Source organism: Myotis daubentonii, chromosome 1, assembly GCF_963259705.1.
Source record: "Myotis daubentonii chromosome 1, mMyoDau2.1, whole genome shotgun sequence".
Classification (NCBI taxonomy): domain Eukaryota; kingdom Metazoa; phylum Chordata; class Mammalia; order Chiroptera; family Vespertilionidae; genus Myotis; species Myotis daubentonii.
In genome coordinates this window covers 115,618,363-115,635,974 of record NC_081840.1, presented here as the reverse complement: position 1 = coordinate 115,635,974, position 17,612 = coordinate 115,618,363, and the positions used below count along the sequence as shown (strand labels likewise).

Below are 17,612 nucleotides of genomic sequence, written 5' to 3'. Positions count from 1 at the left end.
CCACACAGAGGTCACCTAGAGGGCCCAGCTCAGGTGAGTTGGGCGCCTGAGCCACTGGGCTCTACAGGACAACTAGTATACAAGGCCACTCTACCAATTCCAGAAGACACAGCAGCTCTACCTAATACATAGAAAGACACACAGGAAAGCAGTCAAAATGCAGAGACAAAGAAACATGTCACAAATGAAAGAAATGGAAGCCAGCAAACTACTGAATACAGAGTTTAAAACAATGGTTATAAGGTTGCTCAAGGTTCTTAAGGAGAGCTTCAGGGTACTTAATGAGACTTTCAAGGACATAAAAAAGAACCAATCAGAAATTAAACACTAACTGAAATAAAAAATAATTCAACAGTAGAGAATTCTGAGAATCAAATAAATGACTTGGAAGGTGAGGACGCAAAAAACACCCAATCAGAAGAGCAAAAAGAGATGCCTGAAGAACCTCCATAAATGATTTTGTACCAGACTTGGCAATGGTTCCCCGATTATTTTTGAGATCAGCTTTGGTCATGCCAATACCTGTGTACACTAAAGTCAGGGTGAATTCCTAGTGGTTGAGGATGATGTCAATTTACAGCTCTTTACCAATGCCCAACTTGGAAGGATCAGTCAGGCTCTCATAGTGTATCTTGTCCAAGATACCAGCAGTGTTACTGATCAAATTCTGAAGGAAAATTTCCTTGTTGGAGTAGACAGTATTGATGATATGAGACTTGAATTGGGCAATTTCTGTGTCCTCTGTGTAGTGTCTTCATGTCTCCCCCAGCAGCCCGGCATGGCCCTAGCCCATCTGGTTTCCTCTGCTGATGTTTAGTAGTTGTGTTCCTCTCCTGTCTTTGCCTAAGGCATATTACAAGCACCTCAAGCCTTCTCTTCTCATATTTGACATTGGATTTGAATGTTGTATATTACAGTGTTCTTGTTGTGGTTGTTGTTGTTCTGAAATTAAAGTATGCAAAATAAAGAAGATGCAGTTTTTTAAACAATAGATCAACAGCACAGATGCTGCAAAGACAAAATGGTAGGACATATTTAATAAACTTAAGGCACCCCAACAGAGATTTTTTCACATTTCTAAGGAAAAGTAGATAAAATGAAACAGATATTTCCAAAATAACTCTTTTTAAAATCTAAGCAGTGAGACAGAGGGATAAGGGAGGGAGCATTCATTATCAGATACCAAAACCATTCCTACATGGCTTTTCAGACTCAGAGAAAAAAACATTTCAAGGACAAAAACCAATTCTTCTTTCTGATTCACATACCAATTATGTAGTTTTTAGACTTATGAGTCTAGTGATCCCTTGACTTATGGGCACTATTACTGCACCAAGGGCAAGCAGTCCTCACAGGCACTGTTAAGGTGACTGCCAATTACAGATCTTCCTCAAGCACCCTTGTGACCACTGAGAAATTAGAAACTGAGTGGGGAGGTGCAAGACAGGGAGACTGATGACCCACAAGCCTAGTAACCAAGCATACTGGCAACGGAAAGAATGAGGCTGCAGTATGAACAATGCAAAAGTTTTTAAATGAAGGCTTTTACCATTTTAATATGAGAAAACTTAAAAGCTTTGGCATTCAATTTTAGTTCAAAGTGATACAAACAGTGCTGCCAAACAGAAATATAATGCAAGCCACACATGTAATATAAGTTTTCTAGAAGTCACATTAAACAAGGTAAAAATAAACAGGTGAAATTAATTTTGATATTACATTTTATTTAATCTAGTACGTCCAACATATTATCACTTAAAGATGCAGTAAATACAAAACTTTATTAATGGGGGATTTTTTCACACTAAGTCTTTGAAATCTAGTGTGTATTTTATACTTATAGCACTTCTAAACTTGTGCTAGTCATATTTCAAGTTCTCACCAGCTACATGTGGCTAGTGGCCACTGCATTAGAGAGCATAGTTCTATAGCCATCCCATGACATTTATTCATTCACTCAGTAAATATATAATGAATGATTGAACACTCTGAGCTGAACACTGTGCCAGGCATTAAGGATACAGCAGTGAAAAGAATTAACTCATCTCTGGTCAAATAGAGCTTGGTATTTGTCATCTTGGCAAGAACATATATAGTAAACAAGTGATTATCCAAATCTTCTATATACATAAAATCCTAAGTGACCGAATGACCGGTCAACCAGTCGCTATGATGTGCACTGTTCACCAGGAGGCAGACACTCAACACAGGAGCTGTCCCCTGGTGGTCAGTGCATTACCACAGCAGGAACACTACTCAACTGACTGACCTGTCCCAGTGGCCCACCAGTCCAGTGACAGACACTCACTCCCTCAGTAGTCCTGCAGGCGCAGTCTTCGAACAGTCCAGTCACCGATGGACGGCGCCACAGGCACAATCCTGACAGTGCCACAATCCTCCCTAGATGCTCCACAAGGAAGAAATTATATAAAAGCGGCCACCAGGTGGCTCTCGACAACCAGCAGGAATGTCAGCTGGACAGATCTGGATCCTGGGCTGGCAAGGACATCCCAGAACCCACCTGCCCAGAGGGCCAATCACATCCCGGCCCCCTGCCACCCCCCTCAGGATGGGTGCCAGATGCAGGGCTCATCGCCCAATCGGGAATGACTGGTGTGAGCCCACGGCAGGCACAGCAGGGCCAGGTTGAACAGGAGCAGCAAGCAGGAGCAGCAGGGGGCGTTGGAGTGTGGATTTCGGCCCAATCCCCACAGGCCACCCCGAGAGATCCCACCCATGCACGAATTCATGCACCGGGTCTCTAGTGCTTATAATAAAGTGTGATAAGGGAAATGTATAAAGTGCTACAAGAGTATATAACAGTGTGAAACAAACAGTGAGGGAGTGGTGGTCAAGGGAATTTTCATGAAGAAGGGAAAATATAATTTGAGATTAGAAAGATGAATAGATGTTCATCAAGTTTGGGGGATGGAAGAAGGGTGGAAAAGTGGTCCAGGCAGTCCTTGAGGACCAGTTGAGGACAAGGAACTGAATGAATATCCATAAGCTGAGAGTACAATGTGTAAGGAGAAGAGCAGCAAACAATGAGGTCAAAGAGGCAGGAGGAATCAAGTCCATCAAGGATGACTTCTATCATAAGAGTCAATGGCAGCTTTAGAAATAATGTTAGAGAGAGGTGCAACATAATCAGATTGCGTATTAAGAAGATAAATTTGGCCCTAACCGGTTTGGCTCAGTGGATAGAGCATCAGCCTGCGGACTCAAGGGTCCCAGGTTCAATTACAGTCAAGGGCATGTACCTTGGTTGCGGGCACATAACCAGTAGAGGGCGTGCAGGAGGCAGCTGATTGATGTTTCTCTCTCATCGATGTTTCTAACTCTCTATTCCTCTCCCTTCCTCTCTGTAAAAAATCAATAAAATATATTAAAAAGAAAAAAAGAAGATAAATTTGGGGATTTGGTCAAGATGACAAAGTAAGTGGAAGCTCCACTCACCTCCTCATATAACCACATAGACAGTAAAATCTTGGACATTTCTTTTAGAAATATATTTTTCTGATATATCACCTTGGGCAAGGAAAACAAAAGGAGAAATAAACAAATGGAACTACATAGAACTAAGATTTTGCACAGCAAAGAAAACTACCAACAAAATGAAAAGACAACCCAACCCAATGAGAGAACATATTCACCAATGATACATCTGATAAAGGGTTAATATCCAAAACTTATAAAGAATCTATGTAACTTAACAACAAAAAAGCAAACAATCCAATTTTTAAAATGGGCAGAGAACTTGAATAGATGCTTCTCCAAAAAGGACATACAGATGGCCAATAGACATATGAAAAGATGTTCAACATCAGTAATCATCAGAGAAATTCAAATTAAAACCACAATGAGATACCACTGCACACCTTTCAAAATAGCTACCATCAATAAATCAACAAAAACATGTTGGCGAGGATGTGAAGAAAAGTGTTGTGTATTGTTGGTACAGCCACTGTACAAACAGTATGGAGGTTCCTCAAAAAATTAAAAATAGAATTGCTTTATGACTCAGTGATTTCACTTCTGGGAATATATCTGAAGAAACACAAAACACTAATTTGAAAGAATATATGCAACCTATGTTCACTGCAGTGCTAGGCACAACAGCTATAATTTGGAAGCAGCCCAAGCGCCTATCAGTAAATGAGTGGATTAAAAAAATGCATGTACATTTATACAATACTAGAGGTCCATTGCATGAAGATTCGCACAATAGGCCTTCCTTCCCCTGGCTGCTGGCACCAGTTTTCCTCCGGCACCCGGGACCCAGGTTTTTGGTCTGGCTGCAGCGAGCTTGGCTTCTCCACTGTTTACAAACGACTCACTTCAGATTGAAATACACACACATACTAAAAGTAAAAAGATGAAAAAAGATATTTTATGCAAATTGAAACAAAAGGGAAACTGTGGTAGCAATACTTTACAAAATAGACTTACAAAAATCATACAAAATAGACTTTAAAACAATATATATAGTAAGAGACAAAGAAGGACATTACATAATGATAAAGGAGTCAATCCAACAAGAGGATAGAATCCCTGTAAACATTTTGCATCTAAAAGAGGAACATCTAAATATATAAAGCAAATCTTTATGGATATAAAGGGGGAAATTGACAGCAATACAGTCATACTAGAAGACTTTAATTTGCATTGACATCAATGGATATATCTTCCAGACAGAAAATCAGCAAGAAAACAGCAGCTTTAAGTGAAACAATACAGCAGAAGGATTTAATTTATAATTTTAGAACATTTCATCCCCAAATTACAGAATATACATTCTTTTCAAGTGCATAGGAAACATTTTCCAGGATAGAATACATGTTATGCCACAAAGCAAGTCCCAACAAATATAAGAAAATTGAAATCATAACAAGCATCTTCTCTGACCACAAAGGGATGAAACTAGAAATCAATTACAAGATTAAAAAAAAACTGTAAAACAAAACATATCCAAGACAGAGAAGCATTGATCAGATGCCCAAACCTCAGAGAGAAAGTAGGGGAGGGTGGGGGTAAGGGGGAGAGATCAACCAAAGGACTTGTATGCATGCATATAAGCCTAACCAATGCACACAGACACCAGGGGGATGAGGGCATGGAGGATGGGGGGGAGGGAAGTGGGGGGATGAGGACACATATGTAATACCTAAATCAATAAAAAAAAGGTTATGATAAAAAAAAAACTATAAAACAAGCACATGAAGACTAGATAACAAATCCAAGAAGCTCACAGAGTCCCAAACAAAATGAACCCCAAAAGACCGATACCAAGGCACATTATAATTAAATTGGCAAACACCAACAACAAAGCAAAAATCTTAAAAGTGGCCAGAGAGAGACAGAAAGTTACTTACAAAGGATTCCCCTTCAGACTAGCAATGAATTTCTCAACAGAAACACATCAGGCAAGAAGGGACTGGAATGAAATATACAAAGTCATGCAAAGGAAGGGTCTGAATCCAAGAATACTATACCCAGCAAGGCTATCAATCAAAATTGAGGGTGAAATCAAGAGCTTCACAGACAAAAAAGGACTATGGGAGTTTATTACCACCAAACCAGCAATGCAAGAAATGCTAAAGGGTCTGTAGTAAAAAGAGAAAAATAGGAAATGAAGAAGGAACACAGGGGTAAAGAATAAAAATGGCGACAAACAAGTATCTATCAATAACTTTAAATGTAAATGGATTAAATGCTCCAATCAAAAGACATAGGGTAACTGAGTGGATAAGAAAACATGATCCATATATCTGCTGTCTACAGGAAACCCACCTCAGAAAAAAAGATGCACACAGACTGATGGTGAATGGATGGTAAAAGTTTTTTCAGGCTAATGGAAATGAAAAAAAAAGCTGGGGTAGCAATACTTATATCTGACAAATTAGATCTCAAAGTGAAGGACATAAAAAGAGATAAGTAAGGCCACTTCATATTACTAAAGGGAACAATCCAAAAAGAAGAAATAACTCTGGTAAACATATTCACACCCAATATAGGAACACCCAAATACATATGAAAACCTTTGGAGGGGATCAAGGGAGAGATTGACAGCAATACAATCATAGTAGGGGACTTTAACACCCCACTATCACCATTGGACAAATTCTCTAAACAAAAAATCAGCAAAGAAACATCAATCCTACATGACTCACAAGATCAGATGGAATTAATTGACATCTTCAGAACATTTCATCCCAAAGCCACAGAATATACATTCTTCTCAAGTGCACATGGGTCATTTTTAAAGATAGACCATATATTGGGTCACAGGCAAAATCTCTTCAAATTCAAGAAGATAGAAATCATATCAAGCATCTTCTCAGATCACAATGGCATAAAACTGGAAATCAACTACAATAAAACAATCCAAAAAAATCAAACATATGGAGACTAAATAGCATGCTATTAAACAATGACTGGGTTACCAGAGAGATCAAAGAAGAAATAAAAAATATCATGGCACCAAACGACAATGAAAACACAACAATCCAAAACCTATGGGATACAGCAAAAGCAGTCTTGAGAGGGAAGTTCATAGCTCTACAAACCTACTGCAAAAAACAAAAAATGATAATAAATTACCTAATGCTACAACTCAAAGAGTTAGAAAGAGAGCAACAAGAAAAGCCCAGTGTAAGCAGAAGGAAAGAAATAATAAATATCAGAGCGGAGATAAACGACATAGAGACCAAAAAAACAATACAAAAGATCAACAAAACCAAGAGCTGGTTCTTTGAAAGGATAAACAAGATTGATGAACCTCTAGCCAGGCTCACCAAGAAACAAAGACAGAGGACTCAAATAAAATCAGAAATGAAAGAGGGGAAATAACAACAGATCCCACTGAAATACAAAGGATTGTTAAAAAAAAAATACTATGAACAACTCTACTCCAACAAACTAGACAACCTGGAGGAAATGGGCATATTCCTAGAAAAATACAACCTTCCAAAACTTAATGAGGAAGAATCTAAAAATCTCAATAGGCCAATAACTATGGAAGAAATGGAAGTAGCAATCAAAAAGCTTCCAGCAAACAAAAGCCCAGAGCCAGACAGCTTCACAGGGGACTTTTACCAAACATTCCAGAAAGAACTAAAACCTATCCTCCTCAGACTATTCCAAAAAATTCAAGAGGAAGGAACACTTCCAAGCTCATTCTATGAAGCCAGCATCACCCTAATACCAAAACCAGACAAAGACAACAAAATGAAAGAGAATTACAGGCCAATATTCCTCATGAACATAGATGCTAAAATCCTCAACAAAATCCTAGCAAATCAGATCCAGCAATACATCAGAAAGATCATACACCATGACCAAGTAGGATTTATCCCAGGGATGCAAGGATGGTACAATATCCGCAAATCAATAAATGTAATATATCACATAAACAAACTGAGAGATAAAAACCACATAGTCATATCAATTGATGCAGAAAAAGCATTTGACAAAATCCAACACCTTTTCTTGATAAAAACTCTCAGCAAGGTAGGAATAGAAGGATCATACCTCAACATAATAAAAGCCATATATGACAAACCCACAGACAACATCATAATCAATGGGCAAAAACTAAAACCATTTCCCCTAAAAACAGGAACAAGACAGGGATGCCCCCTCTCACCACTCCTGTTCAACATAGTACTGGAAGTACTAGCCGTTGTGATCAGACAAGAAAAAGAAGTAAAAGGCATCCAAATTGGAAAAGAAGAAGTAAAACTGTCCTTATTTGCAGATGACATGATACTGTACATAGAGAACCCTAAAGACTCCATCAAAAAATTATTAGACTTAATAAATGAATTCGGCAATGTAGCAGGATACAAAATTAATGCCAAGAAGTCTATGGCATTTCTATACACCAAGAGTGAACTTACAGAAAGGGAGACTAAAAAAGCAATCTCATTTACCATCGCATCAAAAAAAATTAAGATACCTAGAAATAAATTTAACTAAGAAGGTAAAAGACTTATATGGGAAAAACTATAGGACACTGAAAAAAGAGATAGAGGAAGACATAAAGAGATGGAAGAACATACCGTGTTCATGGATTGATAGAATCAACATCATCAAAATGTTCATACTACCCAAAGCAATCTATAAATTCAACGCACTTCCCATTAAAATACCAACGGCATATTTCACAGATCTAGAACAAACGCTCCAAAAATTCATCTGGAATAAAAAAAAGACCTCGAATAGCTGCAGCAATCCTGAGAAAGAAGAACAAAGTAGGTGGAATCTCAGTACCAGATATCAAGCTGTATTACAAAGCCACTGTTCTTAAAACAGCATGGTACTGGCACAAGAACAGGCATATAGATCAATGGAATAGAATAGAGAACCCAGAAATTGACCCAAACCACTATGCCCAATTAATATTTGACAAAGGAGGCAAGAACATACAATGGAGTCAAGACAGTCTCTTCAATAAATGGTGTTGGGAAAATTGGACAGATATGCAAAAAGATGAAACTAGACCACCAACTCACACCATACACAAAAATAAACTCACAATGGATAAAAGACTTAAACATAAGATGGGAAACCATAAAAATACTAGAGGAATCCACAGGCAGCGAAATCTCAAACATATGCCAAAAGAATTTCTTCTCTGATACTGCTCCTAGGGCAATGGAAACTAAAGAGAAAATAAACAAATGGGACTACATCAAAATAAAAAGCTTTTGCACAGCAAAGGAAACCATCAACAAAACAACACGAAGGCCCACTGCATGGGAAAACATATTTGCCAATGATATCACTGATAAGGGTTTAATCTCCAACATTTATAGGGAACTCATGCAACTTAACAATAGGAAGATAAACAATCGAATTTAAAAAAATGGGCAACAGACCTAGATAGACACTTTAGAAAGGGGACATACAGAAGGCCGAAAGACATATGAAAACAAGCTCAAAGTCACTAATTATACAAGAGATGCAAATCAAAACAACAATGCGGTATCATCTCACACCTGCCAGAATGGCTATCATCAACAAATCAACAAACAAGTGTTGGAGAGGATGTGGAGAAAAAGGAACCCTTCTACACTGCTGGTGGGAATGCAGACTGGTGCAGCCACTGGGGAGCACAGTATGGAGCTTCCTCAAAAAACTAAAAATGGAACTCCCATTTGACCCAGTGATCCCACTTCTAGGAATATATCCCAAGAAACCAGAAACACCAATCAGAAAGGATATATGCACCCCTATGTTCATAGCAGCACAATTCACCATAGCTAAGATTTGGAAACAGCCTAATTGCCCATCAGCAGATGTGTGGATTAAAAAAACTCTGGTATATCTACACAATGGAATACTACGCTGTGGTAAAAAAGAAGGAACTCTTGCCATATGCAACAGCATGGATGGAACTGGAGAGCGTTATGCTAAGTGAAATTAGCCAGTCAGAGAAAGATAAATACCACATGATCTCACTCATTTGTGGAATATAGAAAACTACATAGACTGATGAACAGGGACAGATTCAAAGACAGAAATAGCGATCAGACTATCAATCCCTAGAGGGAAAGTAGGGGAGGGTGGGGGTAAGGGGAAGAGATCAACCAAAGGACTTGTATGCATACATATAAGCAAAACAAATGGACATGGACAACAGGGGGATGAGAACATGAGTGGGGGGTGGGGGAGGTTGGGGGTTAATGGGGGGATGAGCACACATTTGTAATACCTTAACCAATAAAGAAATAAAAAAAAATGAACACACAACCCAAAAGTTATGGGACACAGCAAAAGCAGTCCTAAGAAAAAAATTCAGCCCCAGCCTGTTTACCTCAGTGGTTATAGCATTGGCCTTTGCACTGAAAAGTCTTGGGTTCGATTCCAGTCAAGGACATGTATTTCAGTTGCAGGCTCGATCCCCAGCCCAGTTGGGGAGCGTGGGAAAGACAACCAATTGTTATGTTTCTCTCACATTGATGTTTCTCTCTCTCTGCCTTCCCCTCTCCCTTCCATTCTCTAAAAGTTAATGGAAAAAATATCCTCAGGTGAGGATTAACAAAAAAATAAAAGAAAAGAAAGAAGTTCATATTAATGTAGACCTACCTTGAGAAGCAAGGAAAATCTCAAGTAAATAATCTAACATAAAATGTAAAGGAACTAGAAAAGAACAATATACAAAACCAAATGGAGTAGAAGGGAGAAAATAATAAAGATTAAGCAGAAATAAACAAAATAAAGTGTAAAAACATTACAAACGATCAATAAAACCAAGAGCTGGTTCTTTGAAAAGATGAACAATATTGACAAACCTTTAATAAGCCTCAATAAAAAGTGGGGGGGAGGGAATGTAATACTTTCAACAATAAAGAATTTTTCAAAAAGGAGAAGACTCAAATAAGTAAAATTAGAAATGAAAGAGAGAAATGACCACTGACACCATAGAAACACAAAGGATTATAAGAAAATACATACAATATGACAACATATATGGATAAATTCTTAGAAACATTTAATCTTCCAAGAATGAGTTAAAAAGAAACAAAATCTGAACACACCAATTACAACAAACAAAATTGAAGCATTAATCAAAAAATTCCCGCTCTTTCCCATCTTGCAAGATGGCGGGTGAAAAGAAAACTGAGAAGCCGGATACTAAGGAGAAGAAGCCTGAAGCCAAGAAGGCTGATGCCAGCGGCAAGGTTAAGGCACCTAAGAAGGGGAAGCCCCACTGCAGCCGAAACCCCATCCTCGTCAGAGGAATTGGCATATATTCCCCGTCGGCTATGTATTCGAGAAAGGCCATGTACAAGAGGAAGTATTTGGCCGCTAAATCCAGAATTGAAAAGAAAAAGAAGGAGGAAGTTCTTGCTACTGTCACAAAACCAGTTGGTGGCGACAAGAATGTTGGTCCAGAGTGGTTAATCTCCGCAAGATGCCTAGATATCATCCTACTGAAGATGTGCCTCGAAAGCTGTTGAGCCATGGCAAGAAACCCTTCAGTCAGCATGTGAGGAGATTGCAGGCCAGCATCACTCCTGAGACCACTCTGATCACCCTCACTGGGCGCCACAGAGGCAAGAGCGTGGTTTTCCTGAAGCAGCTGAGCAGTGGCTGGCTACTTGTGACTGGACCTCTGTCCCTCAATCGAGTGCCTCTGCACCAGAAATTTGTCACCGCCACCTCCACCAAAATTGATATCAGTGGTGTGAAAATCCCCAAACATTCACTGATGCTTACTTCAAGAAGAAGCTGTGCAAGCCCAGACACCAGGAGGGTGAGATCTTCAACACAGAGAAAGAGAAACACGAGATTACAGAACAGCACAAGTTGACCAGAGGCTGTGGACTCACAAATTCTGCCAAAAATCAAAGCTGTTCCTCAGCTCCAGGACTATCTCCGCTCTCCGTTCATTCTCACCAATGGGCTTTATCCTCGCAAACTGGTGTTCTGAATTTCTTATAAAAACCCGATTAAATAGCTGAAAGAAAAAAATTCCCAGAAAACAAAAGCCCTGGACCAGATGGCTTCACAGGTGAATTTTACCAAACATTCAGAGAGGAGCTAGCACCTATCCTTCTTAAACTGTTCCCAAAAATTCAAAAGGAGGGATGACTCCCAAGCTCCTTTTATGAGGCTAGCATTATCCTGATTCCAAAACCAGACAAAGACAAATGTGATATGGTTTTACTTATATGTAGAATCTAAAGAACATAATAAACAAACAAGAAACAGACTCATAGATAGAGAAAAAACTGAGGGTTGCCAGACTGAGGACTGGTGCATTTGGGAAGCTAGGTGAAAACTGATAAGGGACTAATATGTACAAATTGGCAGTTACAAAATTGTCATGAGGATGTAAATACAGCACAGGAAATATAATCTATGTATGGTGCCAGATGGGTACATAAATTACCGGGGGATCACTTCATAAATTATATTAATTGTCATATTATATTAATATGTCTTACACATGAAACTAGAATAAAATAATGTTAAATGTCAACTGTAATTGAAAAAAATAGATGATAGATAGATGATGATGATGATGATGATGATGATGATAGGTAGATAGATAGATAGATAGATAGATAAAGCTGAATGCACATGGTAGGCATTTTGTACCTAGGCATATAATATTCAAACTGCAGAAAATCAAAGGCACAGAGAAAATCCTGAAAGAAGCCAGGGAGGGAAAAAAGCATTACTTGGAGAGGAATAAGGATAAGATTTATGTTGGATTTCTGTTCAGAAGCCATGCAGGCAAAAATATAGTGGAATGAATTTTTTATAGTGCTGAAAGAAAAAAAATATCACCAACCTAGAAAACTGTGTTCTGTAAAATTATCCTTTAAAAAAGATGGAGAAACAAATACTTTTTCAAACAAACAAAATTTGAGAAAATTACACATCAGTAGACATGTCTTGCAAGAATTTTAAAAGATTTATTTAGATGGAAGAAAAATAATACAGGTAGAATCACAGGTCTACATGAAAAAGAAAGAGCATTAGAGAAGGGATAAAGGTAAAATAAAATATTTCATTTTACTTATTTTTAATTGATCCAACAGATAAAAGTTTGTTCAAAATAATAATGGCAACAATGTATTGTGTGATTATAGCTTATGGATAAGTGATATAAATGAAAGCAGTGTTCTAAGAGATGGGAAGGAGGAATTGGGAATACTCAGTTATATTTTACAACCAGTAAATTATACAAGTGGTATAATGTTATTTGAAAGTAGACCTGAATTAGTTGTAAATGTGTATTGCAAACCCAATGGTAAGTACTCAAAAATTTTAAGAAGTAGAATTGATATGTTATAAGAGGAGGCAAAATGGAATCATATAAAATGCTCAACTAAAGCCAAAGAACACTAAAGAGAGAGGAAGACAAAAAAAGAACAACAGACAATGAACAGAGAACAATAACAAGATAGATATTATCCAAATATATAAAAAATAACTTTAAATGTCAAGGTCTAACTACAAAAGTTAAAGAACAAAGACTGCCATAAGGAATCAAAAACAATACCCTAGTGTATATTGTGTATAACAAACCTATTTTAAAGGCATAACTTTTTGAAAACTAAAGATGGAAAAATATGTACCATTCTAACATTAATATAAAGATTGTGAGAGTAATTATATCAATTTCAGACAAAATAGCCTTCAGAACAAAAAAAGTCATCAGTGTTTTCCATATGTTCAAGAGGGAAGGAGGGATGAATAGGTGAAGCATGGGGGATTTTTTGGGCTGTGACACTATTCTGTATGATACTGTAATGTGTATACATAACATCATACATTTGTCAAAGCTCACAGAACTACACAACAAAAAGAGTGAACCCTAATGTAAAGTATGGACTTTAGTTAATAATAATGTAATGATAATCAAGTGTAGCAAATGCACCACACTAATGCAAGCTATTAATAGTAAGGGACACTTTATGAGGGAGGCAAAGGCATATATATGAACTCTCTGTACTCTAGACTGCAATCAGCCCTATCCACCTGTCCCCAGTGCCTGTATGCATGAGATTACTTTCATATTTCAGAGCAAAGTGAGGGAAAACTGTTTTTATAACCTGCTAGTCTCCCCTCCCCCAACCCAAGTGATCTGCCCTGGTTGCTAGGTACCTGTTATAGGTTTCTAAGTGTTTAGCTGTGGCCCACAGAATACTGACAAGCAAGAGGTAGAGCTGTGAACCCAACCAGACATGAAGGGCCTGCTGCAACCCACTGCATCCACCTTCCAACTAATCCTGGAGCACTTTGTGGTGCTTTGCTGGTGATTTCTGAAAGTGTGAAACACATCCCAGGTCTCCCTGTGTTCCCCTGGGTGATCCTGGTATGTGCGGTTGTGACAGTGTCTTTGATAGTGAAGAGATGGCACACTCTAAGAAGTGTGAAGACGCTAGGCAAAAGGTGTTCTGCCATGATGAAGTCTATGGAAAATGTAGTGAGGATGTTGGGCCAATGATAAAAGCCAATGACTGTCAGGACATCTGGGGCAGAGGCCAGTCCTCCCACATTACAGACCTTGTTCTTGTTGGCGTTGAATATATACCTGAACAGGTCATCACTTCAGGATATGGTCCACTTCTGAAAACTCACACCTAGAAAGTGAGACTCAGCAGCTGAAACTGAAACTTCAAATTCTGCCTGAACAACATCAGAAAAAACTGTCTGAGGAGGAAATAAGCTGCTTAGAATGTGTGTGGGGTAGGGGTGTGTTGGGGGGGGGGGCTTCTCAACTTGTGTAGCAACATGAACTCCACACATCAGATTCGCAGCTTCTACAGGAAGATGGCTGAAGACATGGGCAAGAAATGGGAGAGAACCTGCCGCTTCACAGACGCCCGGAAGGGTCAGTGGATCCCCTTGGTCATCAGACCCCCAGGGAAGAGGAGGGTCACACAAGAAAGAACTCAAGAACACAGAGTCAATTGCAGGTTTGACTCAGTTTCCACAGCAGCTGGGGTGAACAGCCCCAACCACGGCAGAACATCTGTATTGTTTTCTCTTTAAAGTAATTTTTATTTATCTCTTTTTAGTTTAGCTACTATCATTTAATATCTGGGATGTAGATTCAATAAGATGTGATGCCAATGACTCAGGTGGATGTGAGTAGTGAGGGAAAAGGATGTCACCTAGGTTGGCATGAGCAACCAAGAAAACAGTAGGGCCATTTGATGAGCTGAATACGTAATGGGAGAGCAAGTTGGAGATAGAAGAGTATGAGTTCTATTTTGAACACGTTCATTTTGAGGTGCCTATAATATATCCAAGAAGGAATATCATTTAGAGTTGGACCCGGAAATAGGTTTAAGCTAAAAGTTTAACTTTAGGCGACTTTGGCAGGAAAATCTGAAGCCTCAGGAACAAGTGAAATCACCTGTGGAAATAATCAAGGGATGAATCCTGAGAGTCTTCACATAAAGACTGCGTAGTGAAGAAAACCCCAAGATGACAGAGAAGTGTTCAGGGAAGTCAGAAGACAAAAATAGAGAACAGCAACAGGACAGGGAAAACAAGAAAGAGTTTGTTCTAGAAAGAAATGAGTAGGGACTATGTGAAAAGCTCATAAAAAATCGAGTAAGATAATCACTAAGAATTGTACATTGGGCTTATAAACAAGACAACTTTGTAAAAGCAGTTTCAATGGAGTGGTGGGGACAACTGAATCAGAAAATTCAGGCAGAATATATGAACAACTCAAAACAATCTGGTTATGACAGTAAAGTAAGAGTCAAGGCAGAAGCCGCACCTCCATTCTTTGTTATCATGCCTCTGTAAATGTCAGACCCACCATAAAATCAGCATTGACACACGCATAGTTATAGCTATCCACAAAAGGTCTGCCTATAGCTAAAGCCAAACATAATACCCACGGTGGGGAATGAAACTAAATATTATGAGGTGATTGTTTGTCATCAAAAGAGTAGCTCATTTGGTTGAAGCATTGTCCCATTCACCAAAAGGTTGCCAGTTTGATTCCTGGTCAGGGCATATACCTGGGTTGCGGGTTCAATCCCTGGTTAGGACAATTACAGAAAGCAATCAATATTCTCTCTCTCTCTGTCTCTCTCCTCTTCCCTCCTCTCTCCAAGCATGTCTTCAAGTGAGGATTGAAAATTAAAAAAGGTACTTCCTTTTTGAGAAACTCCCAATTGTATAAGAATTGGCACTGTGGTCAGAAGACTTTCCTAAAACACCCTTCTGTTGCTAAGAAACTTCCAGTTTATACAAGTACACACATGTAAGTGTACTCCTGGCCTGTGGTGATCTTCATTATTCCCTATTTTCCTACATTTGGAACCACTGAGGGGGGAAATGGCCATGGACAGGCCAGTGAGACATAAATGATAAAGAAAGAAAGATGGAATAAAACTGAATCACTGGGTTTGGGAACTAAAGGGCAGCCTGTCAACTCATTTCTAAGATTCTTAGAAGATTGTCTGTAGTCAGAAAATATAGAGTTTTCATAGATTTTAAAACCTCAAAAGACACCATGGTGGGGGAAAAGAAGCTGATCTCAGATATGCCTGGATTTAATTCTGGTGCCCTGACTCACTATTGTATGTTCTTGGGAAAATCACTGCCACAGGGTGAGCTTCAATTTCCTCAGCCAAAGAAAGGCTCTGATCTCTCTCTTATAGTTTGGGGTGAAAATTAAATGAAATAATGCTTAGGATGGAAAGTGCTCAGTGAGCTGTTGGGCACTTAATAATTATAGATTCTCAAAAAATATTTTTCCCTATAAGAGGTTTCTGATCCTTCTTATTCTTTAATCAAAAATGTCCTTTAAGTATGCGTTAAATGGCATGGATAGGAGGTGTGTGATAGCACTTACTCTCTCAGCAAAAAGAATCTATGTGAAAATTATAAGACATCCAGTAACCAAGCAAGTTATTATATAAATATATTCTGAAGGAGTTAGAGAAATTCTGAAATTACACCAGTGATTATTACCTGACAGATGAATGAATAAAACAGGCAGTCCATGACCCTATCATTTCAAATTCTCTAGAAAAGAACCAGTTCTAGTACCCTCTAGTATAGTTCCCTACACACACACACACACACACACACACACACACACACACACACACAAGATTTTGTCATTAATATCCTCCTTAACACAAGAAGAACCAATGGGATTTTCCCACTTCTTCATGTTCAATTTCAGAACCACAGTTAAACAACTGGTTTTTTAAAAAAAGGTTTTAACATCATAGGAAATATTTTTTTAAAGTTTCATTTCATTCAATGATTTGGAGATTAGTGAGCCTGTATTCTGCTTTCTTGTCCATTATCTTAGATTTTGAACTACTGACCATTGCTCTAAATCTAAGGATCAGTTGGAATGCTCTGAAATAAATCTCTCAGATCTTTAGAGGAAGACATATTCTAAGACAATACTCATCTCCCTTGCTCTTCCAGCCACACAATCAGTGATAGACATTGGGTTAATCCCAGATTTTGAAACATTTCCCTCCAGAAAGCATACAAAATGCTGTGAGTGAAAAGAATACCATTTCAGAGTTAAATGTTTAATCAAACTTAATGTACTTTTATTTAGAGTAAATAAATGAGTAATTCAATATTTTTTATAAACTACTTTTCACTCTCTTCATGACCAAGCCAGACTTGGGACAAAAAGCAAGTACAGACTTGTCCTTATTAAAGGGCATTTTTGTCATGATCCAAACCAGTTGGAAACCCAGGTGATGACTACTTAAATTAAAGACAGATTTTTACATGTGGAAGTTAAGGTTTCCCACATCTGGCTCATTTCATTCTCCACATCATCCTTATATAAACATTACAATAAAACTGACTTTAGCTACTAGCCAATTCCTAAACATACCTCTCACTCTTTCTCATCTTATACTCTACTAATGCTGTCACCTTTGTCTGGACTGGCTTCCTTCATCTATTCAAACCTATCCATTCTCCAATTCCCAGTTCAAATGCCCCCTCCTCTATGAAATTTCCAGGTCAACAGAGCCAGAGATGAATTCTCTCTCCACTGAATGGCCACATCACTCAGACTATATCTGTCATGGTGCTTTGCACATACCAAACTTAACTATACATGTGGAAATGGAATTCATCTGTCCTGC

General features: G+C 38.4%; 1 pseudogene; it reads left to right on the top strand.

Moving 5' to 3' along the window:
• Positions 1 to 10,603: 10,603 nt before the first annotated feature.
• LOC132226440 (large ribosomal subunit protein eL6-like) lies at positions 10,604 to 11,457 on the top strand (annotated as a pseudogene).
• Positions 11,458 to 17,612: the final 6,155 nt, after the last annotated feature.